The sequence below is a fragment of the Canis lupus genome, chromosome 17 (genome assembly GCF_011100685.1).
Source record: "Canis lupus familiaris isolate Mischka breed German Shepherd chromosome 17, alternate assembly UU_Cfam_GSD_1.0, whole genome shotgun sequence".
Taxonomy (NCBI): Eukaryota; Metazoa; Chordata; class Mammalia; order Carnivora; family Canidae; genus Canis; species Canis lupus.
The window spans coordinates 37,553,570-37,575,071 of record NC_049238.1 but is presented as its reverse complement, the minus strand read 5'-3'; the positions used below and the strand labels follow the sequence as shown (position 1 = coordinate 37,575,071).

Genomic DNA, 21,502 nt, shown 5'->3' with positions numbered 1-21,502 from the left:
AGATCCCAGGGTTTATAGGACCTAATCCTCAGGCCACCCCAGGCACACACCTCGTGTGTGCTGGGGGAAGTGAAAACACATACCCAGTGCTCAGAAGGGACCTGGATAGAGGGAAACCGAACTGTCACCTCCCAAGTCCCAGCAGTGATGACTATCCTGGCAGCTTGAGGTTATGCCAGCTGTCTGGGCAGCTAACTCCACAGGATCTCCTCCCCATCCTTTGAGAATCGGGGCCCAGTTTCCATCAGTGTCTCCTTCCCCTCTCAGTCCGGGTGCCCTGCTTTGACTTCTCACATCCCCTGCAACACCAACTCCAGAGTCCTTCTCAAATCCCTCCTCTCCCGCCAAGTCTACTCTACTTATCCCTCCCTTACTGGAATTCCTGTGCGGGCTTCCCCAAACATTATCCATGAAATACAGGGGGGATCACTAAGGTCTCTCCCAGCTGAGTTGAGTAATTCTGTTATTCAATTGCCTTCTTCCCTAACCTAATCATAGCTTCTGGTTTATCTTCCTCCTCAAGGGCATGATCAGGCCTGGCCCAGTGCTATTACTTCATAAATACTTGCTCAGTAAGTTAAGGAAGAGAGTGGACCGGGAAAGGTAGGTGTTGCTGAGAATGGGCAAATCATTCAGAAGCAGGCAGAAAAGGAGGTCTATCCCAGGAGAGTGACACAGGTGGGTACAGGGCAGGTGGGAGTGGGCAGGAAGAGACAGACAATACCCAGAGGGAGAAGAAAGGGAGATGTCATCACACTTGGGCCTCTTTCCTGGGATTCAGGGTTTGGGCTGAGCTAAAAAAGAGAAAAAATCTGAGGGTATGATTTTCATGAGGCCAGAAGCTTCAAAACCAGGGTTTGCCAGTCTGAGAACCTTGGAGACCAGACGCTCATCTCAGACTCTGCGGTGCCACAAAATCACCTGGGAAGCTTTCGAAATCTCAGATCTGCAATGAACCTTTCTGGGATGATAGATTATTCTGTATCTTGATGGGGGCAGTGGTAATATAGATGTGTGTGTTTATCAAAACTTGTGGACTGTATACCCTTCCAGTGGGTGCATTTTAGTATATTCAAATTACATCTCAATAAAGTTGATTTAAAAAGAAAACTATCCCTAGCTCTAAACCATTTTTGCTTACTGTAAAGCCATAGTAAAGAATACTGCATCCCAGAATGTCTTACAACATAGACCTTTTCTCCCCCTAGAGAAGGACTGTGCTGTCATAAATGTGAGATGACATGTTCTCTGAGGACACAAATCAGTGTTTCTGTACCTGTATATTAATCCTCCTACCTGTCGTGCACACAAGTGCACACACACAATGCCATAGACCATCCTAATTAAATCAAAATTCCTGGACATTTTGTAAAACTATCCAGTTAATTCTTTTTTTTTTTAAGATTTTATTTACATATTCACGAGAGACACAGAGAGAGAAAGGGAGAAGCAGAGACACAGGCAGAGGGAGAAGCAGGCACCAGGCAGGGAGCCCAACACGAGACTCGATCCCGGGACTCCAGGATCACACCCTGGGCCGAAGGCAGGCGTTAAACCGCTGAGCCTCCCAGGCGTTCCTATCCAGGTAATTCTAGTGGGCAGCAGAGCTGACGGTCACTTGAGAGCCTTTTGCAAATATCAGCAATCAACTCTTGTGGTTTCACCGGGACCTCCCCTGAGTGCCCAGCACTGTGCAGAGGCCCGAGGGGGAGAGGTAAAGGAACAGCACGTGACACATTATGTCCCTGAGTAATTTACGCTCTGGTTTGGGTCACAAGACAGGGGCCTGGATAAAACGAAGTCCAGTTATAACTGAGGCAGGGCTACTCCCACAGCAGGGGAGGTGGGGGCGGTGTTCAAATCTCCCACAAGAGTAGCAAGGGTGTGGCAACAGCTGGAGGTCACAGATTCTCACCTCTCAGGTGACTTTGGAGGGCTCTCCTCTGGGCTCCCATCCCACCCCTCCTTTTACAAGTGAATAAGCAGAGATTCAGAGAGGTTAAACAGTTTCCCAAAGGTCACACAGCTAGGAAGAGAGGAGGGAAACTTTGAACCCACACCTGCTGGCTCCAGAGCACACACTGTTTTCGGAGTACCACATGCTCCCCATCAGGCAGCAGGCTAAGATCTTCCCTCTCTGATTCATTTGCCAGAACCAATCAAGTGCTAAACTGTGTGGTGCTCTGACTCTGGACTTGGGAGGGGAAAAAGGAGCCAGAGCAGGGGTGGTGTGTATTGGTGGGGATGGGTGTCTCTGGGTGACATGTACCCAGCGTGCAATCTTAGGAAAATGCGGCGGATCGGAGGGTACAGGTGCCTGGAGTCTCCTCAGAAAGAGGAACCACCATGCGCGAGGGGAAATAATTCAACTGCAGGAGGCGAGGGCATGGCGAACCCCACTGCCCCTCCTCCTTTGCCAGGGCAACGTAGGATGTCAGACAACACTGTGGCCGCCTCATTATTGGGCTGCTCGGCCATTGTCCCGGGGACAATGGTTTCCGGCCCTGGCTTTGTGTGGGGCTGCCAGCAGAAGTTATTAACCACAGGAGCTGCCTTTGAGGGACATCCAAGGGAGGGGTGAAAGGTCACCCGGAGCAGCGAGGGGAGCGGAAGTGGGAGGGAGAGGCAGCACAAAAGAGAGGGATGAGCCCCTGTCTCCCTCCCCATCCTCCTGAAGGAACCCCAAACAGAGCTGAGCCCAGAGGGAGGCATTGGGGGTGGGGGTTCAAGAGGAAGTTCCTGCTGTTGCTGCAGAGCAGGAGAGGAGCATGGGATGGCTGAGCATCCTTAGAGGAGCCTGAGAGGTATGAGTGTAGACATACAAAGGCTGCATGGGGAAAGGATCGAATCTGGGGGACTGGAAGCAGAAGGAAGTGGTTCTGGCTGAGCCTGGGGCATCTCCACTCACTCCGAACATAGATGTCTGCTACCCAAGGCCTCTGACGTCCATGCCACCTGCCTGTCCCCCAACCCTCAGGGAAGCACACTAGATGGACCAGGATGTGGTGAGCCTGGCAAGGAGAGCTGCCCCTCCCCAGCACTGCTCAGGGAAGCCCACAGGTCTGGGAGGTAGAGGCCAGGACCCCGTGGTTTAGGGCTGCTGGGGCAGGTGGCTGTGGAATTAGGCCATAGCTAGAGCTGGAAAGGTTTTCTTGTTCATCTGATGACAACCTACTTTTAAATGGATGGGGAAACTGACACACAGACAGGGAGAGGATTCTGTATAGGACATGACCCCGGGGATGGGCAGAACTGGAACTCAGCACCTCATCTACCCTTGCCCTCGGAGAAATGATTTTTGGCACTTAGCTAGAGCTTTCATCCTCACTCTAGGTTCCATGGGTTCCCATGGTGGTCCCAGCTTCCTGGGTAATGCCCAAAGGTAAGAGACCCCCTAATAAGCCAGGCCTCAGAAAAGACAGCCTTGTCCTGCCTTTCAAGTGAGAAAAAAGCCGAAAATACTCTCCGGGAGCTGCCACAGGCCGTGCCAGGCCCACCTCCTGCTCTGCTAACCTGCAGAAGATGGTGGCCAGACCAGAATTTGCCACCCAGAATAAGACCAGAAGGCCCGGGGCTTCCAATCATGAGGCTCAAAGAGGCCCATAGCTCATCCAAGGTCACGGGGTCAGGGCCAGAGCGCCAGGTCCCCTTCTTTACAGCCTCTCCTCCAGCCAATGCACAGGGATGGAGGGTGGGGGAGGATGGCACTAGCTGAATCATAAGAGAAGTATCTACAGCTATGTAGGAGCTTGGATGTGTAGGGTGTCTGGACAGGAACGTATGAAATATTCCACTCAACTTTTATATTTAAGGTTATACATTTTTTCAAACTAGAAATGGTAGGGATGATTGCTTAGAAGAGCAAAAGAGAAGGAAAACTACACGAGCAAGTAGCATGTGTGGACGGCGTGAAGATTCCACGCGGGGCTGGGAGAGAATAGACAGCAGCCACCTGGGAGGAACGGCAGGGAGCAGGGGGTCCAGGCAGGCCTGCACCCATCTCCTTTCCACACTTCCTCATCCCAGATCTTGCTCCTGTTCCCCTGAAGCAGACTCATCTCCCTCTCCCTGTCTCTGTGCACCTGCCATCACTCATCCCAGTCCTGTCCCCACCCCCCCCCCCCCCCCGCCCCGTCCCCCCAGGGCAGCATGTCTCCACCTTCCTCCTCCCCAGCTCTAGCTCTCAGCACACCCAACCCTGATTCCAGACTTTTCCATGGTGTCCTCCCCCTTTCAACTCCCCATCTACCAGGCCACCCAGGCCTGGCACTTTGCCACCTGACTCCTCTCTCCCACCCCCTCCTCCCCAAGGCAGCTCAGCCCAGCCCAGCCCAGCCCAGCTCTCCCTGCTCGGCCCTCTGCCAGAATGCATTTCAGAGCACCCTCCTGAGCTTGGCTGATCTGTCGCCTCCCCTGCCCTGCTCTTGGCACCTTCCCTGGCCCGGTGCAGCCTGCCAGCCCAGCACCCCCACAGCTGCCTACAGCAGCCCTCACAGCTCACCTTAGTTCCATAAACAGCCAGAGGAAGGCCTTCATCTTAACAAACTCATAGTGAATAGATCAAACCACAGGGAAAATGGAGTCTCCCTCTCTCCCACTCTCTTACACAAGCTCATATGGATACATACAGATCCACACACTCACACACATCCTTACACACACTCACACATTCACACACAATTGCACCACAGCCCCACAGACAGTGTCTACATTCCAGTCATTCTGGCCACCCTCCTGGTCTCTCTCAAGTCCAGGACTCTATCCCCCCACTCCCTGCCCTAAATTCCCTACCCTGAAACTTCAAAGCACTTGCCAACTCTGCCCCAGAGCATGTAGCACCCTGAAATACAGCAGGCTGATTTTCCCTCAGCAGGTTCCCTGTTTTTGCCACCCTGACTCTGTGGGCACCGACGATGGGGGGTGAACTGCATGTGGAGACGGGGCTAGCTCCAACTACAGACCTAGGCCCACATCGCCCTTCTCCTCACTAACATCTAAGAAGCCCGAACTTTCCAGAGTTTGGCAACAACTTAAAGTCTGAACCAACAACAAGAGGAGGCGGGGGGGGGGGGGGGGTGTGGAAAGCAAATGAAATGTTAAAAAAAAAATTAAGCAATACTTGCATTCTCATTAGTAGGAACATGTGAGATGAAGCACGTTATGTTATTAGGCATTCTCTCGATTCAGTAAACACAAGCTGAATAAATTTATAAATATCAGCATTAAGTGAGATTTAACGGGGAGCTGTTTATCTTCTGCCTGTCAGGCAAGAGGCGACGCTTGCCATGTATCACTCGCCAGCCGTGCAGTCTCCACTCGCCTGCCCAGGTGAGCCAGTTGGGGTGCAAGGGCTGGCATGGAGAGCTCAGCCCGAGGTGCTCTGTGGAGGGTGGCAGGTGGAGGGTGCACAGTGCTTGGGGAGGCCCTCCTCTGCTCCTCCAGCAGCCAGCAAGTATCTGGGTGACTTGAGGACACCTTCCAATCTCGCTGAGTTCAGGCTCCTTCATTGCATCATGAAGAAATCAGTACCTACCTCATATGACTATTGAGAGAATCAATGAGTTGGAGCCCAGCAGGTGCCTGGCATGGAGCAAACTCATTGCTTACTGTATTTCCAGCACAGAGCTAGAGGAAAATGGAAAGCCCAAGAAGCCACTGGGCACTGCTCTCTGAGATGGGGAGACAGGTAGCAGGCTAAGGGAATGGCAAGGCAGCCACAGGGAGGACGTGGACTCGGGGAGCCTAGTGTTTATTCTGGCTCTGCTGCCACCACCATCCTACTGGGACTTTGTGTGGATGACGCCTCACTAAGCCTCCATTCCCTCCTGCTCTATGCTAGAAATCCCCCTACCCCAGAGCCAATGTGACAGTTGCCCAATGTGCAACTGCTATGCAGTGGTATCAAGGGTCAGAGAAGAGGACACCGAGGCAGAGAAGACGTCATGTAACATGGGAGACCTGAATGTCGGGGAGATGGGGGTCCCCAGGCCTCTGCAAGGCCTACAGGCTTCCTCCCGCTTGCCTGGAACCCACCAGCAGCCTGGAACCTTTTCAAGGGTTCTGTGAACACAGACCCTAGGTTCCAAAGGTCTTCCCAGATCTTATGGCATCTTCTGCAGCTGTCAGCTTCCTGTGTGAAGCCTGGACCTCAGGTCATGTGGGGCACCCACGCCATCCTCACGCCCCCAACACACACTTATGAATAAGTTAAATTAAATGTAAAATAAAATAAACCCTGCATTCCTGTTCTGTCCTGCTGTGTATAAACCACTATATTAAGACAAGGCATAGTAACAGGCCCCCTATATAAAGAGGTGTTAAATGTGTGACTGTTACCCATCTTTGGTTAACCACCAAGGCTTCCTTTACTGAAAGAGGCTATAAGGTCCCAACAGATTGAGAACAGAACATGCACTCAGCTACATATGAACACAAGAGGTGATGTTCCCTGATATACGACAATCTCTGAACACTCCTTTTCTCTCCTCTCTCTGCTGAGCCCTCCAGGCCCCAGTGATCCACCTCAGGACAATATCCCTACATTAGACCAAGATGCTGCTAGGCAGCATTTCCAAGGTGCTATGGGTGGATGTCACAGGATGAAAATGTGCAATGGGACTGCACCCCCACCCAACACACTTAAGCAGATGAACTGGAGAAAGAAAATAATGCAGACAGCATGTAAGGGGACTGCACAGGGGGCCCTGGGGAAGCCCCTCAGTGTCTAAACAGAATCAAAGGATTGGAGCAGGTACATCTTTACAGTCCACTCCAGCCCTGAATCTTAAACATGGACATTATTATGCTATCTCGCTATGCTGGGAAGGAAGGTTATGGGGAGCTGAGTTGCAGAGAAGCAGCATGAGCTGCTTATTTACAGATCTATGAGTGCAAGTCTATTGGGTCTTACGGCTGAGATAAGCACCCAAGCAAATTCCATCATTCAACCACATTTATGGGAAGCTAGTTATGTGTGAGATTCTCCACCAGAGACTCTGAAAAAAATGTAGAATTAATGTGGAAGTCATATGTTCCAAATCCAACAGCATATGAGTGAGGGGGTGTCCCTGGCCTCATTGGGTCTGAAACCAGGCCCAGAGTTATCTATATTCTCAAGTTGGCTGTTACATATACTTTTGTTCTTATTGCCATGGGCATCTTAGCCCACAGAATCAGGTATAAGCCTGAGTTCCCCAGGTCTCAACAGCTTGTGTCTAAAGCTGAGTTCACAATAACGGCAATAAGGCACATCTCACTGAACTGTTTCCACCCATTCTTGAGAGAGCCTGTCCACATTCAAAGTGCCACAGTATTTCTGGAAGTCTCAGAACAATTTCACAAAGACTGACACAGATACCTGAAAAACAAAGAGTGGGCAGGGGGGTGGGGTGTTACTAGCAATAGGAAAGCCAAGAAGAGAAACAAGTTGTTTCTTTGATCAGGGTGTGTGTGTGTGTGTGTGTGTGTGCGTGTGTGCGTGTGTGTGTGTGTGTGTGTGTGTGTGTGTAAAGGCAATCTGTTGTGCTTGGGATATATTATCTTTGCGGCCCTTCAGTGATTTCCAAGCAGCAGTACTCGCCCTGAGCTCTGGAGACAGTTGGACCAGAGAGATATATTTGTTATCTACTTCGAAGAGAGCACTGAAGCGTGAAGGTTGGGAGTAGGCCAGAGGAGAGAGTGTGTTGAAAGATGAGAATATGACCAAGGCCCCAACACTAAAATACATCTTGAATTGGAGATGGGGCGAGAAGGAAAAGCCATAGAAGAAGGCATTTCCACAATATGGAGGACAGAAGGAGCCACAGATGTGCACAACAACCTGGAAATCAAGTTAGCAGGGGGCTTTAGGATGGAGGCAAAAGGTAACCATGACAAATACAGCAAGGCAGTCACAAGGATAAGGACTGAGAAAAGCCATTGAATGGGGTACCTGGGTGGCTCAGTCAGTAAAACGTCTGCCTTCAGCTCAGGTCATGATCCCAGGACGGTGGGATTGAGTCCCATGTAGGGCTTCCTGCTCAGTGTGGGGAGCCTACTTCTCCCTCTCCCTTTGCCCCTCCCCCCTGCTCATGCTCTCTCTCACTCTCCCTCTCTCATTCTCTCTTTCTCTCAAGTAAATAAAATCTTAAAAAAAGAAAAAACAAAAGCCATTGAATTTGGCATTGGTGATGTTTACAAATGGCAAGGTATGGAAAAGAACCTAATTACAAGAAGCCAAGGAATGCATTGGCAGTAAGAACCTTTAGGCTAAGTGTTATGGGTTCAATTGTGTCCCCCCAAAAGAGATATTGAAGTCCTAATCCCTGGCACCAATGAATGTGCCCTTATTTGGAAATAGGATATTTGCAGATATAATTAGGTTGAGGTCATTAAGATGGGCCTTTAATCCAATATGATTGATGACCTTACAAGACAAAGGAGAATGCCCTATGAAGACATAGACGCACAGAAGGCCCCAGCCCCATGCAGATAAAGGCAGACATTGGAGTGACATTGCCACAAGCCAGCAATCACCTGGAGCAACCAGAATGCAAAAGGGGCAAAGCAGGATCCTCCTCTCCAAGCTTCAGAGGAAGCATAGCCCTGCCAACATTTTGATTTCAGACTTTTGGCCTCCAGGACCATTAGAAAGTACATTTCTATTGCCTTAAGCCACCCAATTTGTGTTACATTGTTATGGCAGCCCTAGAAAAGGAATAAAGGCAGTTACATATAACTTCATAAGAAATCTTTTCATTAAGATATGCAACTTAACACTTTTAGTAAAGGAAATGTTTATTTTTCATAAAAATACTTGAGTGTGTTCATAGACTACGAGAAAGGAATCCACAAAGAGGAAGAAGTGGAAAACTCAAAACAATGGAAAAATTTCTACGTTGATTATATCTCAAAAATGTAATTGAAGAATGGTTAATGAAGCACAGAGGAGGCAGAAAGAGACTGAAATGAAAACCCAAGTGAGAGAATTGTCCTTAAAAGGAAGGGGACATTGTCTTCTAAGGTCAATTATCTCAGCCTCGATCCTATAGAAAGCAGAGCTTATGGGAAGGATTGAAGTGTTGACACTTTACCTGGCAGAGAGGTGCAAGCCCCCAGGACAGTGAGGATTAAGGAAAGATAGAAGCAAGGCAGGAGAAGGTGTGAAGCACTGTGCTAAAATGGGACTGTGCTGGTGGAAAATTTATAACAATCCAGGAACACACAGCACCTCATTCATGAGACACGTTCACTTGGCATGCTGGTTGCAAGAGATGCAAGAAGAAAATCATACCTTCAGTGAAGTATCCACTGAAAGAGATAGGGAATTTCTGTGACCATCCTCCTCCAGTGTCTCATTTCCCACCAATCAAGACTTACCCAACAGCAAGCAAATGCCTCCAAATATCTGTAATAGCTCTTCAATATTTGTCCACCAACATGTCAAATCTCACAGCATGATCAAGACTTGAAGTAGAAGGATGGAATGGTTCCAAACAAGAAAGAGAAAAGAGACAGTTGAAAGAATCTAAGAAAGTACACAAAGTTTGTGTCTAATACACCAGAGAAAAGGGGAGAATGGATGAGTGGAGAGATAGAGACATCTTAAATAGAGAGGAAAGAAGTTGAGAAAATTGATGTTAAATGGTTGTTGATGTTAAAAGAAACAGAGCTCAACCAATCCATAAGAAAGGAAGAGATGAAGGGGTGCCTGGGTGGTTCAGTTGGTTTAGTATACGACTTGGTTTCAGCTCAGGTTTGTGATCTCAGGGTTTGAGCCCCATGTCAGGCTCTGTGCTCAGCATGAAGTCGGCTTGAGGATTTTCTTCCTCTCCCTCTGCCCCTCCCTCTGCTCTCTCTCTCAAATAAATAAATAAATCTTTAAAAGAAAGAAGGAAAGAGATGGGAAATGGGGCTGAGACCCCACAGCCCTAAGGAGCCAGGAAAAATCAAAGTAGAATAAACCTTTTTTGTAAATATTTGTTAAAATGTTATATTATGGACTTCTAGAACTTTAGAGGGAACTTAGAAATCACTTTGCAAGAAAAAACAACAGAGTCCTGGAGAGGATTAATGATAAGTAACTTTCATAAATCTCTATACTTGCTAATAAAGGAGTCCTTTCTCAATAATTAGTATCTTGGATGTGTGTGTGTGTGTGTGTGTGTGTGTGTGTGTGTGTATGCGTTTAGCAACATCTTTAAGCATGATGGTTAAACCCTGTATCTTCTCAGTTACCCACACTCACGGGAAGAGTCATAAGGTTGTAATCTAGACACTTCTCCACCTGGTGGCACCTGCCTGATTTACAGGCAGAGTTTAGCCAATAGAAAGAAACCACCAAGGACATTGGCTGAGAATCCCAGGACATTTTAAGTGCTCAGACCTTTACAGACCCAGACCAGCTTCTAGTGGATTTGTTTTTTCCTTTGCCTTAGTCCTCAGGAACTCATCATGTTTGCTGCCTCTCTCCTTTCCCCAGCCTGCTCAGCATCCCCATCCCACTCCCCCAAAAGAAATAGGAGCTAGGAATGAAACAAACAAACAAAAAACTTGTGAACTTTCATCAGTGCTAGTCCTGACCTCTAGTTCTTTGAAGACTTCTAAGATAGGGAATGGAAAGAACACTCCTGTACATGCACTCACAGATATGAAATGCAGGGACCAAGACTGAAGAGCCTTCTCTCTCTTTCTCTTTGAAAAGTGAGTCTCACCAACCTCAAGGGCTGCCCACTGCCTCCACCATGTTTCCTGACTTGTCTCTAGGAAAGGCCACGTGACCTCTTCCCCAGGAATACCCCTGTCTCAGCTGGAATGTCTAGCCAAAACAGAAAAAAGCATCTACTAGACTCAGAAGAGCATCCCAGTTATTTCCATACCAGTGGCTGGTAGAATGCCCTCTAGAGATCTGAACACAGTTGCATCTAAAATGCCAAGGATGAATTCATGTGTTAATTCACCAAATCCCCAAGTTAGGGCTAGAGGCAGGTTTAAAGCCCAAAGAACTCAATTTAGATGGAAGAAGAAGTGGGGAGGGGAGAGGAGGAGGGAGGGAGGAAATAAGGGGGAGGAGGGAGAGGAGGAGGAAGGGAGAGGAGGAAGAAGGGAGAGAGGAAACGGGGGAAGAGGAGGAAGGAGAAGAAATTCTAGTTTTTGCTTTAGCAGTGAAAATATTCTAATTGATCCAAATTGGTTGCTTTTACTTGCAACTAAAGAGTTTCAATGAATATGTCATCCAGGAAGACCGCTGGCACTGCTGATGCTGCTGTTATGTCTGCACTAGGTGGAGACAAGCCTCCCTCCTGTGGGATGAACATTCCTTGTGCCTCTTGACCTACCCAGACCTTTCCTTTCACCTCATCAGTGAAGAACTGTCTACATTCTACCAAGCCAGCACCCTCACCTAATCCCACAGAATTGGCCCACTCCCAGGCCAAGCCTAACTGCATATTCAACATTAAAATCAACTAAGCTTTTTTAAACCTTTTAGGAAATGCCTCTCTTTTTCTGCGACCAAGAAGGCACTATGAGAAAACGAGGGTTTCAAGCATGGTGACTTGCATGCACCCCCCTTACACACACACTCCCTCTCTCACAAAGAGCCAGTCTGAAAATAGAATTCACCTGCACAAGATCTGCCTGCCGGGCTCCTCTCCTGCTCCCAGATGTTCTCCCTCAAGGATTTCTTCCTGGCACAGTCATTTAATAGTTACTACGTTCAGTATTTATTGAGAACCTACATGTATCAAGAGTTGTACAAGGCAGTGAGGACACGGAGGGAACAAGCAATCTTAGGATCTTGCCTCATGAAGGTCTTTTTTTCCAGCCCTCAGCCCCCCCTCTTTTAACACTTCCACTCAGGGGCCTCACTGCTCAGACCGTTGTCTTCCTCCCCTCCTCATCTCCAATCCTCCCACAGCTCCTTCACTTTGTGCCTGATCCACCCCCTGAGGGTCATGCTCTCTGCTTTCTGGGTGACAGCAAGCTAATCGAATGGCCCCGTGCTTGCTACTGTCTGTTGGGCTCTAGAAGTCATATTGTCACACTGTTCTCAACAAAAATGTCTGTGTTTTAATACATCTTTATAGTCACAGTGTCTGAATCAGAGGAGAGACCTACTGGAGGCCATTTCAAGAAAGGTGTTCTTTCAAGTGCCCTATTCAAAAAGATTCCACTTTCCTGGGCAAGCCTGGAGAGTCAAGGGTCCTTTCCAGGCCCCATTTGCCTTCTAGATGGCCTTTCCTAACCGCTCTTAGAAGTCTCTGGAATGAGAGGGTCTGGGCGCACATCCTGGCCTCAACACTCAGGAGTTAGGTAACCCCAGATATGTGATTGAACCCATCAGAGCCTCCCTTTGCTCATCCATGAAGCAGATCAACACAAACATCAGCAGTTGCTGGTGAGGATGATAGGAGGTAATGCTTTCGAAACATGTTCTGGAGCTGTTTGCTGATGCCATCACTGTCAGCAGTCTTCCCACCTCCCTCAACTTGCCCAAGCACCCATGGCAAGGGAGAAGGGAGAGCTCACCCATCTGTGGGGTCCATGGCTAAGAAAATCCTAATGGAAGATTTCTATACTACATGCTCCACCAGCTAGCAGGAAAGGGGAATGTGCTCCTGAAAATGCCTTGAAAATAAACCTCTAGAATAAGTCCTGAGCTCACTCTGCCCTGTCCTAGGCCTGAAGTAATGTCAGCGGACTGTCTGCTGGTCTGGGCTGCTCCAGGAGGCAAAGGAGGCCTTCAGACTCCCAGTTCCAGGGGCTTCATGTAATAAAGTGAGCAGGAAGGCTGCCTGCCTTCTTCTGGAGTATTGTTGGAGGGTCTTATGGCACAACAGCCTGGTGTCTACATTCAGGATGACTTTGGGATAGTGGGGAAACAAGCCAGTGAATGAGGGGCTCTAACCCTTCCCCATGTTGGTCCATGTCCCTTTCCTCCTCTGTCTTTAACTTGTGAAAGGCTGAATCAGATTCTGAGCCCATTCATTCATTCATCCATTATTTGTTGCCTAGTTGGTATCAGACACTGTGCATGGAGAAAGTCACAATAACTCCAGGACCCCATGGTATCTGTCACCTAGTCCAAGGAAATGAAAAGGGGAAAAGTGATTTGTGGAAAGGAAGAGTTAAATGAGTTCACAGAATTTGGGGGAAGGGAGGTCTTCGGAATCAATCTGACAAAAGGAGTAAAAAAGTAGGCAAAGACAAGAGTGGGGATGCCTGGGTGGCTCCGTGGTTGGGCATCGCCTTAGGCTTTGGGCATGATCTGGAGTCCAGGGATCAAGTCCCATATCCGGCTCCCTTTGGGGAGCCTGCTTCTCCCTCTGTCTATGTCTCTGCCTCTCTCTCTGTGTCTCTCATGAATACATAAATAAAATAAAATAAAATAAAATAAAATAAAATAAAATAAAATAAAATAAAATAGCAGCCCTCACTGCCCCTCCTCTTCCTTATCTGTAAAAATTGTGCCTGTCACGTAAAAAGGGTCGACTGCTCTTGTTTCCTGAGCCTTGAGACATTGGGGCTGCTGGTGATGGAGGGACTCCAGTGGGTGGGGCACTGAACAGACTAGGGGAGGCTATACAGAAAATTCTATGTCTGCCAAGGAAACCAGAACCATAAAGTGGAGCCCACTGTGGGCTCAGAAGTAAATCCCTGACCTAGAGCCTCCCAGGTCTGAGTCTACCTTCCCCACTCCAGCATGAGCACCTGGAAGGGAAGGAGGTCTGGTCACTCCAAGGTGGATGCTTCCTTGCCTTCTGAGCGGAATAAGATGGGCCTAGGAGGTGGGCTGAACTAGGCTTAAATCATCTATATGCCCTTGGTGAATTTGCCCGATTTTTCTAAGCATCAGAATCTCCTCCTCTCCCCCATTCCTCCTTCTCCTCTTTCCCCTCCTTTTCCTCCTACTTCTCCTCCTGCTCCTCATTCTCCTCCCCCTCCTCCCAATAGGTAAGGTCCTGGCATTAACTGGCAGTTCACTTTCTGCTTTCCTCTGAACTCCAGTGCCCCTTGAGGTGAAGCCTTCCAGCAGTGTTTAGCCACCTTCTACCTTAATATCACAGTTCTTTGCCTAATCTCCAACACAGTTTTCTTCTGATCAGCTCTTGGGTCCTGGGGCGGGAGTGGTGACTTGCCCAGCAATAGCCCCAGGAGCTCCATCCAGTGTCAGGCAAACACAGGTGTTTGGAGAACACCCGCCTTCCTCTTTGATCCCGGTGCGCGGAGACCAGCTCCCGCGGCTGCAGGCACGCAGAGGTCCCCGCCCAGGCTGCGAGGGCCGCAGGGGACGCGCGCTGTAAACGCACGGAGGCGGGGAGCCTGGGCCACGCCCGCGCCGGCTCCGGGCAGCCGGGGCCCCTCTGCTACCGCCCGCGTTGAGCCCGGCGAGCCAGGCGGGGCCTCAGAGCGGCTGGAAACCCGGCAGCGACCTGCCCCGCGGCGTGCGGAGTCCCGGGGGGCCGCGGCGGGGACCCGGCGCTCGGCTCAGCCGGCTGTCCCGGGGCGCGGTGCGAGGACGCTCCGTTAACCTCCTGGCTCGCTCTGATACCGAAGCTGCATAAAAGGAAGGATGCCATGCAAATGAGGGCCAGTGTCGCGGAAGGCTAAAGACTTTTAATTAAAGGAAGGCACCTGGAGACCCAGCCGGTGGGAGGAGGGAACTAGAGCAAGTCGGCCACGGGGAGCAAGAGTGTCGGCCCACGCAGGGCTCGCCCTCTTCGCGGCCGCTTCTCCGCACCCCCCCCTCCTCCCCGCAGAGGAGGACACTTGGAGGAGAAGAGGGGCCTTTCCGTCCTTTGGAATAGTTCTGACATTGTGCCGCTGGGGCAGCAACGCGGGACCCAACTCTCAGACTCCAGAATAGAAATTATCTGGAGGAAATAAATTGCCCCAGGCAAGTGAGAAATAGAGTTGGACTCCCAGAGCTGCCAGCGTCAAGACCTCTCTGCTGAGTAGCTGGAAATTCCAGGTAGCACTGAGGCCAAGGATAACATCTGGGGATGCCTTTCAGAGCCCACACTATTTTATTATCATCACCACCCCTACAAGCGTCAAAGCACTTAGCAAGCCCTGTGTCACGTGCTTGACTTATCTCATTTAATCTACAACAACTCTCAAAATGTAGGTGTTCTTATCATCCCAGTTTCACAGGGGGGACAGCTGAGGCCACAGGAGGCTAAGCCACTTGTTAAGGCCCTCCAGTAAGTGGTAAAGCAGAGCCACCAAGACAATCCAGCTCCAAGATTCAAGATCTCAGGGCCCTTTTCTTTAGGAATAAGAGCACCTAGTACGGCAGAAATAGCATACAGTCAGGACCTTGGACAGCATCTGTAGCTGGCGCTTACAAAGTAGATGCTCAGTTATTGTAATGCTCCTCCCAGGCTAAACATTTACTATATATTAAGACCATGCATGTGTCCCCCAGACCTAGTTCTGTTTCTAACTCTGGCTTTATTAATGCTGGTGATAAGTCCATCCTGACTCATGATTCATCTTATGTGGGGAATGTCTGACCCTAGGTTATCTGATCAACCCTGAGAAATGACAACACAGCTAGTGTAACAACTTCAGAATAACCATTGCCAGTTTGAAGATTGCCACTTGCTTTAAATGAATTGTAAAACTAAAAGAATTTATGTGGGAAGGCAAAGAAAACTTGAATAGTCAAAATAATCCTGGGTAAAAAAAGTTTTAGGATTCACACTACTAAATTTTAAGAATTACTATAAAGCCACAGCAATGAAGATAGTATAGTATTGGCAGATGGAGAGATACATAGATTGATGGGTCTTAGGAGATTAGAAATACAGTCATACAAATATGTCCAGTGGATTTTTGACAGAAGTGCAATAGCAGTTCAATGGAGGAAAAAGAGAGTCTATTCAACAAATGATGTGGGAGAATGAACAAACACATGCCAAAACAACAATAACAATAACAATAACTAACCTCTAATAATTGTAATGCTCCTCCTCCCTTCCCCAGACCTTCCTTTATATGTCAGTGGGTGGGGGTAGGGAAGGGGGGTGTTACCTTGGAGGATGATCCTGGAGAGATGAAACTTGGAACACAAAAATCACCCGCTGGGCCTGCAGAGCCAGGGTTATGGGCAAGGGCATCTTAGATCTTAGGTGCCTGGACCCCAGCCTATAGACCAGTATCTTTCCTGAAAGGTAACATGGCAAAGGATGAGAACTGTTTACTGTCTTTCCCTCTTTCTTTGTGGAAAGGTGTACTAAGAACTTGAACAAAGCAGAACTGGAAACTCTGAACCCATAACAAGTACCTGGGACCCAAAGTGGTCTTGGTTCACCTCAAGCTCCCTGACTCTGATTCACCTCTTATCACTTCTCAGACTTTTGGCTAAGATCAAGTGCAAATTCACCTCTGTTTTACTCTCTACATACCAAGTGCTCAAGAATCTTGCAGTGTTAACAAGCAAATTTCTTATTCTCCTGCCTGTTAAAACCAAGGTTGCTATGTCAACCCAGCTGAAAGCTACCACATCATGCCATCTCCCTTAGGGTCACCTATAAGGAGAAAAATAAACAACTCAAGCATGGTGGACTCTCTTACAGTCATGGAATGGCCTGTGAAGTGAAACCCATCAGTAAGCTTTGCCTGAGTGTCCAGAGAATGCAAAGCCCTGTGTGACTCCTCACTACTCCAGGGACATTAACAAATGCATTCTTGTGGGGCAGGCCAATATTTTACAGACCTCATTGTTTAAGATCATCTACAATCATATATGACAAGCATCATCATCCTCATTTTATAAATGAGGCAACTAAGTCTCTGAGAGTTTGGGTGTAATGCCCTAAGCCATTCAGCATAAAAGTAGAAAATTTGGGATTGACTCTCTAACAGCTTGGTCTGGCTTTCCAGAAATCCACCCCACCATGCTCTTCATCTGGCAGGTTCTCCCAGAGTTCAGTAGACCTAAATTCTTATCCAGTGACCTTCTGGTTCTGTAAAGGAAGATCTCCTTCTGGGAATGGGCTTCATGGGAATCTCTGAACCCAGTCATGACAGGAGGAAAACCTTTGGGTTTCTAAAATATCAAAGTTAGTAATCAGCAGTCTTCACCACCCAAAGCAAATGTTGGGAGACAATGGTTAAAGCCAAAGTGTCACCAAGAGTCAAGCAGTAATGATACTGTCAGTGTCTGCCACTCCTCATGGGACCTAAAGCCAGGATGGGCTTGGTGCTTGCTTCTCACTTATCTACTTCTTCCTGACTCTGGAGCAGAGCAATTGGGTGTCCCAGAAGAGACCTCTCCTCCCCTAAGATCTTTGAGACAATACCCTCTCCAATTCGGGGCCCCTATAAATCAGGGCCCCAGAAAGGCCTGGCAGTGATGGAATGAGGTGTGTCTTGGCAAGAGGACCTGCATGTTTAGCACAATGACCTGATTGTGTGGCTTGTTCCAAGTCAGCAGCACTCTGGTCACATGTCCTCTGGGCAGCAGGTGCTATGACCTTTGCCCAGAGATTTGGAGCCCTTGGTGGCAGGGCTGAATGCCAAAGAGGAGGAGATTGGTCTGGCTGTCTCCCACTGCCCTTGGGATCTGGGGGAGGCTACTCCCTGCACACCTTTTATTGACTCTGGCCAGGGCCTGAGCCCAGTTTTCACCTAGATTCTACTCAGAGCATCCTCAAATGCCTGGAACAAAGAAGGAGCAGGTAGGCAAGCATTCCCAGGTAAAAAGTTAAGGGCCACTGAATTTCTGCTTCTACCACCAGCTGCCAAGAACCAATGAGGGGCAGGCACAGCTGAGACTTTGGCCTGGTGTTTGTCTTGTTAACTGCTGTGTGTCCAGTGCCTAGCACCACTTGGTCACAATAAAGTCATTGTGTTAACCTTGTTGCTACCATTCATTCCATCAAACACTCAGGCAAGTACAAATGTTTACTGAGCCCCTCCTATGTACCAGGCACTATTCTAGGCACGGAGGACACAAAAGTGACTAAAACTGATGAGCACTCCCTGCCCTTATGCCATTTACCAGTTACTGGTGGTGGTGTGGGGGGGAGACAGGTGACAAACAAATAGATGATAAATATAATATGTTAATAGCAGAGAGAAATAAAGCAGAGGAAGAAGGATAAACAGTCAAGGAGAGGGTTGCAACAAGGGGGATTAGAAAAAGTTCACTGAGATTGTGACTTGGGCCAAGACTTAGAGATGAGGCAAGCATCAGGCTAACCAAGTGAGAGCAAGTCTGGCATATCTGAGGAAGGCCAGGAGACCAGTGGCTGGAGGAGAATAAAAGAGGGGGAGAAGAAAGGAGACATATGAGGGAAATGACAGGGTAGCATATGCTGATGGAAGAGGACTTGGGAGTTTTGTCATTTTCTCTGAGTGAGTGAGGGACCCACTGAATATGCACTGGAACATATCAGGATCTCATGCCAGCATTATATATATATATACACAGAATAATTACATGTAGTGATATGTATTATAAATATATTAGATATATTAGTAATTCTACAGTATTATATTATATAACAGATACACAAAGCAATACATAGTAATAGATGTACATACTGACAAACCTATTAAATGAAATAATGGATATGACAGCACTTATTCACTATAAAGAGAGATATTGGGCTACAGTACTATTACAACTTAAGCATTTTCAAAGTGCTTTCACACACAGTAGTTCCCAAGAGCCCACCCAATGAGATTTAAAAGGAAAATATCCTTAAGCACGTTGTATTGAAAACAAAAAAACTTGAGTGTAGGGAACAGGGAGTGTTTTTTGCTCATGGCCCAACTCTAGGAAATACTCCTATACACTCTCGGGAACCAGTATACGTTCCAGCTCCCCATTCTTCTTTATGGAGATGGGGACACAAAAGCCCAAGAAGCTGAGTGACCTCCCCAAGGACCTACTGCCTCAGTCCCAAGCCTGGCATCCTAACTTTCTGACTGTCAGCCAGTGCTTGTGTTTTACTACCCTGTATAGCGGCAGACACGCCTTGTATACCTTTCTACTCCCTCTTTCATCCCATTAAGCATTTGTCTATCATTCAGCCACAGGGGTGTTATTGGTACCCAGGTTGGAATGAGGTTTGAAATTCAAAACCACAGGCAGCTTGAGGCACATGCCTCCTCTCTATTCCATCCACCAGCCAGACTATGATAGTCTGGGTCCTGGACCCAAATCCATCCTCTCTTGTCTGATCTGTCATCAGACAGAAACTTCTCCTTGGCCATTGGGAGGTTTTGAAGTGACAAGAGCCAGTGGTCACAATTTTGGGTGGACCCATGCCCTGAGCCCTCCAGCGGACATAGGAAGATAGGACATGACTAGCATTTACATTCAATCTGGACTTCATAGAGCTGCAGCCTATTATCCCCAGATCAAGGATGAAATTGAAAGCCAAGAGCTGAGCAGGACAATATTTCCACCACCCCAACCCCAACATTGTGTCTCTCCAGCCTCAATGTTCCCATCACTCTTCAGGGAATCAGGGTAACATAGCCTCTTCCAGCCTGCCATGTGGCCTCCTCCAACCCATTGTCCACATCACAGCGAGGAAGAACTTTGTAAAATGTAAGTCTGGCCATTCCTTTTCTGCTACTAAAATCCCTTCAGACATTTCCCTTTGTTTTTTAGAATAAAGTGTAAATTCCTTAACATGCCTACAAGGACATTGGTGATCGAACTCTGCTCACATTCTCAGTCTCATGTCAGCCTGAGCTGAGCTCTACAGCTTCATACTTTGTCTCTCTCTCTCTCTCTCTCTCTCTCTCTCTCTCTCTCTCTAACTGCACTTTACTTCCCACTACAGTGAGCTCAGTTCCCTAAATGTGCCTGGTGCCCCCTGGCCCTTTGGACCTTTACATTGTGTTTTTTTTTTTTTCCTGCTCAGACCAGAATATTCAACGTCCACTTCCTCACATTCCTCTCTTTGCCTGGATGAATGCACCTCTTTCTTCCACTGTCTAATTAGAGGTCTCTTCTGAACAGTTAAGACTCTGTGATGTGCCCTGCTCCATGCTCCTCACACCTCCTACTCCCCACTCCAGCTCCATCATGGCATGTAGCACATCTCCCTGCAAGAACCTGCCTATTTGTTCCACAAGGATATGATTCTTGTTTTGGTTATCACTGTATTCCCAGGTCCTAGCAGAGTGCTCAACACTTAGTAGATGCCCAATAAGTATCTATGCAACTAAATTCATGGAAATGGAGGGAAGGAGAGAGAGAGGGAGGGAAAGAGAAAGGCTCTTCTGGCGAGGTAACCCTGGCATTATATTCCACACAATTGCTTCAAATTCATCATCCTTCACATTTCTCCATTCCTGAAGAGTTTACAAACCACTTTCACAGTACCCTACTGGTAGGAGGAGAACATGATACACCTTTTTTTTTTTTTTTTTTTTTTACTAAGTATGAGGGACCTCATAATCAGAGTAAGTGAGTGACTTTCCCAAGATCACACAGCTCAGGGCTGGGCTGTGTCATAAATGCAGGTCTCTTTGAACTTGAGCTCACAACTCCTCAGGCTCTGGAATGAAGAGACTGAGTCTCAAGCATGAGGGGCCAGCTCTTTCTTAAATCATGAAGAAGAGATCATAATTCAGTCACCCAGTTTGATCTGTGAAGGTGGCCTTGGGATGGCAGGGGGTTTTGGTGCACCCTCTCCTTAATCCCCGATTAGTTCTGAGGAGTCAAGAATGTTCTCAGGATGAAGAGCATTCTCCAGGCAGGATGCCCACACTGACTTCTGTACCTTGGTCATGCCTAAAGGGTGACAATGACCCTGAATTAGGAAACCTCACAGGTATCTCCCTTCTTACTCCACCTGGCCTGCTTAACTTCAATCTTTAAAGGGATATTCAAGATTAATGAAGAGAGAGTGGGGCACCTGGGTGGCTCAGTGGTTGAGATCTGTCTTTGGCTCAGGTCATGATCCCAAGGTCCTAGGATCGAGTTCTGCATCAGGCCCCTCACAAGGAGCCTGCTTCTCTCTCTGCCTATGTCTCTGCCTCTCTCTGTGTGTCTCTCATGAATAATTAAATAATCTTAAAAAAAATAGTAATGATGAGAGAAGCCAGACTAGACTGTTGGGAAGCCAATTAGCCCTGCCTACTTTAAAGGTGCTCACCCTGTGCCCCCACGATTCTATTTCTCTTCTCTCATCTCACCAGGAAAATATTCACACATGTGCACAAAGAATTTGTTGCAGACCAATTTTGATAAGAGAAGAAGTAGAAGATAAAAATACATGGTAAGGAGGACAGTTACTTAGACTGCATCATATCCATATTTTCAAGTATGCTTGAGAAGTTCCAAAGAACAAGGTAGAGCTATGTTCTGACATGTAGAAATGTTCAAGATATTGCTAAGTGAATAAAAGCAACTTGCAGAGCAAGATTTACATACAGTGTGCTACTATGTATGCTGAAACACACATTCCTAAAACAAAGGTCATAATTTCTACCTTAACAGACATAAAGTATGAATAGCAAAGTTCTGGAAGGCTAAATACCAAATGGGTAACAG

General features: G+C 47.9%; 1 pseudogene; it reads left to right on the top strand.

The window, feature by feature from the left end:
• The first annotated feature begins 15,344 nt into the window (after nucleotides 1-15,344).
• Nucleotides 15,345-15,453, top strand: LOC119864018 (annotated as a pseudogene).
• The last annotated feature ends 6,049 nt before the right edge of the window (nucleotides 15,454-21,502 follow it).